Below are 6,428 nucleotides of genomic sequence, written 5' to 3'. Positions count from 1 at the left end.
GAAAAAAAATTGCGTGGGGTCCCCCCCTCCTAAGGTAAACCAGCCTCGGGCTCTTTGAGCCGATCCTGGTTGCAGAAATATGGGGGAAAAAATGGACAGGGGTTCACCCATATTTAAGCAACCAGCATCGGGCTCTGCGCCTGGTCCTGGTTCCAAAAATACGGGGGACAAAAAGAGTAGGGGTCCCCCGTATTTTTGAAACCAGCACCGGGCTCCACTAGCTGGACAGATAATGCCACAGCCGGGGGTCACTTTTATACAGTGCCTTGCGGCCGTGGCATCAAATATCCAACTAGTCACCCCTGGCCGGGGTACCCTGGGGGAGTGGGGACCCCTTCAATCAAGGGGTCCCCCCCCCCCCCAGCCACCCAAGGGCCAGGGGTGAAGCCCGAGGCTGTCCCCCCCATCCAATAGGCTGCGGATGGGGGGCTGATAGCCTTTGTGAAAAGTGATTGATATTGTTTTTAGTAGCAGTACTACAAGGCCCAGCAAGCCTCCCCCGCAAGCTGGTACTTGGAGAACCACAAGTACCAGCATGCGGCGGAAAAACGGGCCCGCTGGTACCTGTAGTACTACTACTAAAAAAATACCCCAATAAAGACAACACACACACACCTTGAAAGTATAACTTTAATACATCCATCCACACCTCCATATACACATACTTACCTTATGTTCCCACGCAGGTCGGTCCTCTTCTCCAGTAGAATCCATGGTGTACCTGTAGAAAAAATTATACTCACATAATCCAGTGTTTTCGGCTCCTCGGTAAATCCTTTTGTAATCCACGTACTTGTAAAAATAAAAAAACGGATACCCGACCTCGCACTGAAAGGGGACCCATGTTTTCAGGTGTGGATGGATGTATTAAAGTTATACTTTCAAGGTGTGTGTGTGTTGTCTTTATTGGGGTATTTTTTTAGTAGTAGTACTACAGGTACCAGCGGGCCAGTTTTTCCACCGCATGCTGGTACTTGTGGTTCTCCAAGTACCAGCTTGCGGGGGAGGCTTGCTGGGCCTTGTAGTACTGCTACTAAAAACAATATCAATCACTTTTCACAAAGGCTATCAGCCCCCCATCCGCAGCCTATTGGATGGGGGGACAGCCTCGGGCTTCACCCCTGGCCCTTGGGTGGCTGGGGGGGGGGGGGGGACCCCTTGATTGAAGGGGTCCCCACTCCCCCAGGGTACCCCGGCCAGGGGTGACTAGTTGGATATTTGATGCCACGGCCGCAAGGCACTGTATAAAAGTGACCCCCGGCTGTGGCATTATCTGTCCAGCTAGTGGAGCCCGGTGCTGGTTTCAAAAATACGGGGGACCCCTACTCTTTTTGTCCCCCGTATTTTTGGAACCAGGACCAGGCGCAGAGCCCGATGCTGGTTGCTTAAATATGGGGGAACCCCTGTCCATTTTTTCCCCATATTTCTGCAACCAGGATCGGCTCAAAGAGCCCGAGGCTGGTTTGCCTTAGGAGGGGGGACCCATGCAATTTTTTTTTAACATTTAAACTTTATTTATTTTTTTAACAAAGTGCACAATGAAGCCCAGCACGGATCTCTCAGATCCGGCCGAGATTCATTGTATTAAAGTCGGCAGTGTTTTACAAGTCACTCACGTAAAACACTGCCAAAAAAAACGAATGACATCGACATCGGAAAACCCGAAAATGCAGAATACGGCAGCTTAGTAAATTAGTCGTAATCAATTCAAAAAGTTGCATATTTACACTTTCGATGTCATTCGTGATTGAACTTTGACCTCAAACGGGAAAACACGAATCTTAGTAAATTTACCCCACTGTTCCCATGCTCCCCCACCGGTCCCGCAGACGCTGAATCGGCTGGCTCCAGATTTGTCCCGACGTCCACGGCTGGTGAGACAAAAGCGAGACATTGTTCCCATGCTCTCCCACCGGTCCCGCAGCGCTGTGAGCGGGGCTGGCGGGGGGACCGTGGCCCCAGAGGACAGGAGTGGCGTAAGAGATCGCACAATGTTATCCGACAAAGAAATAGTGGGCAGCCCCAGTCCACCGGGCTCGAAGGACAACAAGGGAGCCACTGTCGACACAACAGCGGCACGAATGGCGGACAAAACAGTGGCGTCCACCAAGGGGGCAGCCGCCGGTGAAGGCGGCCGAAGATCAGACCCAACACACGAGTCGCGCGCCCCGCGGGAGGTTCGCAAACCACCCGTCGGGAGCAAGGATCCCGAAGATCCAGCACTGTCGGGCATCACGGCGTAGCCGTCCCGCTGTAATAAATCCTGCCATAACCACCTGCGCCTCGCCCTCCTCCGATCCCGAACATTGGCCTAAGGACGAGATACCGGAGCCTAGTCACTGCTAGAAAGGGGGGCAGCGCAATGTTCGACGGAGGGCTGTCCGCACCAGCATAGGAAGAAGCAGTCTGGACACGGGATGGGGGGGTCAGACCGCTCGCCACCCGCCTGGGGTGAGTGACCGGCAGCCGGGGCCCCTGCCCGTGACCGGCAGGGTCCGCACGGCCACGGCTGCCTATAGAACTAAGCGCCGCGCGAACGACCCACGGGCGGGCATGGCGCGGCGCGACCCCTGCCGACGGGCCCTGCAAGGTCCGACGGCGGCGACAGGCCATGCGCAGCAGAAGGGAGGGCGCGTCGTGCCGTCCGGGTACGGGCGGGCGATGGCCTGCATTTGATAATCTTTACCATCGGGGGCAGACCTAATATGGGCCCCCCTGGTGACAAAAGGGGTGACAGCACGCGCGCGCCGCACGGACCCATCGTGTCCGGCTGCCGCGCAACCCCCCGCTGGGGAGTTTTAGCATGGCCTGACCTTTTTTTCTTTTTTTTTTTTCTTAGTAAGGGATAAAACCCATGTCAAAATATAAAAAACCAAGTGCCTAACCATTAGTCCCCCAACAGCACATATATATATCTGGGGGGGGGGGGGGTTTGCCCCCCTTGGCGTTAGGGAGTTGCCGAGCGGTAGGGCTGGAGCGCTGTCCCGGCCCACGTGACTCGTGCGGCCGTCAGCTACCTAAAGCGGTGGGTCAGGGACGGAACGACTCCGTCCCTGGCGAGCCACCTCAGTCGCCCCCGGCGCTCCGTCCCCGGCCGCAGCTAGGCGGGGACGGAGACGGAAAGAGAAGGGTGGAAGAGTGTGCACGGGCGGGCGGCCGAGCCCGGCCACGCACACGCTAGGTCTCCTGAACTGCGGCGCGCCAGGCCTACCCCGGCTACCTCAAGCGGTGGGGAGAGGATGGACGTGTGCACGGGCGGGCGGCCGAGCCCGGCCGCGCACGCACTAGGGCTCCAGCACTGCGGCGCAGCAGGCCTACCCCGGCCTGTCCGGGCCACGTTGGAGACCATGAGCCGAGCTGGAGGGCCGGACGAGAGGGCCGCGCTGCGCCGGCGTTGATCATGTATGTGAATAAATGCTATTACTATAAAAAATTAGAAAAGGACAGCAAAAGAAGAGACACAGGGGCAGATAGAAGGAAGATTAGGGAAAGACAAGAGAGAAAAGAGCTAGGGAGATGATATGAGAAGGAAATGAAACAAGTAATAGAAATCAGTATACTTATCAGTCTCATGGAAAAAACTGGAAGAGGCAGAATGTCCTAAGTCTGAAGACTATATGTATGTCAGACCAGCCCCTATACAGAATCCAGCCAATCACAATCCAGGCAGTTTTCCTTAAGTTCCTCCCACAAAAAACTGTAACCCCTTCCGTGCCAGCGTGTTGCATGAAGAGGCGTGCCGCAAGCCCAGACGGTGAGTTTACGCTGTTTCGGCCACATTCATGACCTACGCAGTCTTTCCAGATGTTCATAATGGAGAAAAAGCATATGTAAGTATTAGTCAATACACTAAAAAACAAAATTGGATACACAAAATGGGGATACGGTTGTTAGGTTGACACACCTTAGGTCGACCACTGATGGTCGACATGGTCAATAGGTCGACATGGTCATTATGTCGACATGTACTAGGTCAAAGGTCGACATGAGTTTTTAAAGAAAAATTCAATTTTTTTTTTACTTTTTCATACTTGACGATCCACGTGGACTACAATTGGGAACGGTAACCTGTGCCGAGCGTAGTGAGGCACCTTGCCCTATGGCGCTCGTCATGCGAGGGGACACAATGCACTAATTGGGGTTCCCCGTCAGTTTACGAAGACGACACCAAAAAAAGTCCAAAAACCCATGTCGACCTAGTACATGTCGACCTAATGACTACGTCGACCTATTGCCCCTGTCGACCTTCCATGGTCGACCTAATGACTGTCGACCTAAGTTGAGTCGACCCAACGACCCATACCCGCAAAATTAGCCTTTATTGTTATGTGAAAAAAACACTGTGAAAGAATACCACACCACTGCATGCACACAGATACACACCGGTGAATCACTGTGTATAAACATAGTACACATAGTAAAACAATACTTAAAATTTTTTTCAAAAATGGGCAAATTAAATTTACCATGATTAGTATACATGCATATGGTTGCTAAATAGAAAACAGCACACAGGAAAGAATATTATACCTACTGGGCAGTAATGAAATATTAAGTCAACAAAAAACACTCTCCCTTGTCCTCTCTCACCTCTCTTCTCTCTCTCTGAGGGTCATTCCAACCTGATCGTAGCTGTGCTAAATTTAGCAAAGCTACGATCACTTACACTGACATGCGGGTGGACTCCCAGCACAGGGCTAGTCCGCCCCGCATGTCAGAGGCCCCCCCCCTCCCCGCACAAGTACAAAAGCATCGCACATCGGTGATGCTTTCGTACTTGAAGAGTAACTCCCAGCCAGCGCAGCTCCTGCGGCTGGCTGGGACTTACTCGTCGCTGCCCTGGGTCGAAGCGGCTGTGTGTGATGTCATGCAGCCGCTGCGGCCCGCCCCCACACAGTCCGGCCACGCCTGCGTTGGCCGGACCGCACCCACAAACCGGCGGCCAAATGCTGCCGTGCCACCCCCTCCCGCCCAAAGACCGCCTCTGCCTGTCAATCAGGCAGAGGTGATCGCTAGTCAATGACAGCCGTCTGCTGTCAGCCATGCGCCCCGGCGCACTGCGGTGCCAGCGCATGCGCATTTGTGACCTGATCACTGCGCTGCGATAAACTGCAACGAGCGTTCAGGTCAGAATGACCCCATCTGTCTCAACAAAACCCTCACTACACAGGTGCAAACCACCTGATAATTGCTAAATTATGCATACACCTCCTGCACGCATTTAACTCATAATGGGTGCGTTCTGCTATAAAACTACTTTATTTCCGTCCGCGAAATACACTTTATCATGCATCCGATTGCCAGATATCTCTCAAAGGTTACTGCGCGGATACATGTGGATGCTTTTGGGAGAAGAATTGCAGAGGAAGAAGCAGCAGGTGCGCAACACCAGCAAGCACCTGCGTCTGCGGATGAAGAGGTAGCAGGTCCCAGCCAGTCTTAGGAACCCCAATCTCAGGCAACGCAGGAGAACAAATAGAAAAAAAGACAACCACCATTGTGCAGGAGGGAGGTTCACATTCTGATCCCTCAAGCAATGGACAAAGTGTATCATGGGTCGAAGAACATGGGTGCAGGGACGAAGGAGCACATCTGGAAAGAGATTACAGATGCGGTCAACATGGAGGTGCCCATCGTCCGCACATCACAGGAGGTGAAAAGACGGTATGCATAAAAGCTATTGTTGTGCTGCACTTAACCTTGCTTGTGCGAATAATAGCTATTAATGTATGCATGTGCATACTGTACATCTCTCAAGGACAGTGTGTTTGGGTAAAAGGACAAGTAAGATAAACTAAGCTACTCTAGGGGGAGTTTTGAGTGCAGTTTAAAATTCCTATAAACAGTGGTATATGTTTTTATTGTTAAAAAAAAGTTTAGTTATAACTGTTAGATAATGTACCAGTATCTTTCAATGTCTTGAATACCATAGTAAAATGTATCCCCTATATTGTAACTTATTTTAGATGGGTGGATGTCAAGTTGCCGGCTGAATGGGAAGATGCATGCCCGCTGGTGGCATTGCGAGGGGGACAGGTGGTGGGCAAATCCCTCAGACTTTGGGATACACCCCATTGGAGGAGATGGCATTGATGTGTGTTACCAAAGAGGAGGTGGCAGGCGTGTCTGACATGGACACGGACTTGCCTGCCATTGAGCTCCCGCATGCTGACCAACGTAATTATTAAAGTAACATTAAAATAAAAGTTTGTCATAAAAACGCCAATGCTAATTTTACTTTGTGTTTGTTTAATTTTCAGATGAGGAGGAACAGCTCACGCAGCCTGGAGAGGGGGGTCTGGAACACACTGTGGGGAGGATGCCCCAGAATCACTGGCAGGCCTAGAGGAGACTGCTGAGCCCAAGCTACCGCCGACTCCAAGCAACCAGGAGCTTCTCCTCTCCATGCTAAAGCAAGGCGAGAGGAT

The 6,428-nt window shown here is 52.2% G+C and overlaps 1 protein-coding gene across 1 annotated transcript in view; it reads left to right on the top strand.

The window, feature by feature from the left end:
• FER1L5 (fer-1 like family member 5) overlaps window positions 1-6,428 on the top strand; it is a 926,196-nt gene that overhangs the window by 223,485 nt on the left and 696,283 nt on the right. The gene's annotated exons all lie outside the window — the stretch shown is intronic.

Source organism: Pseudophryne corroboree, chromosome 6 (genome assembly GCF_028390025.1).
Source record: "Pseudophryne corroboree isolate aPseCor3 chromosome 6, aPseCor3.hap2, whole genome shotgun sequence".
NCBI lineage: Eukaryota > Metazoa > Chordata > Amphibia > Anura > Myobatrachidae > Pseudophryne > Pseudophryne corroboree.
Note: the sequence above shows the minus strand (reverse complement) of the source record. Positions and strands in the feature narration are given on the sequence as shown.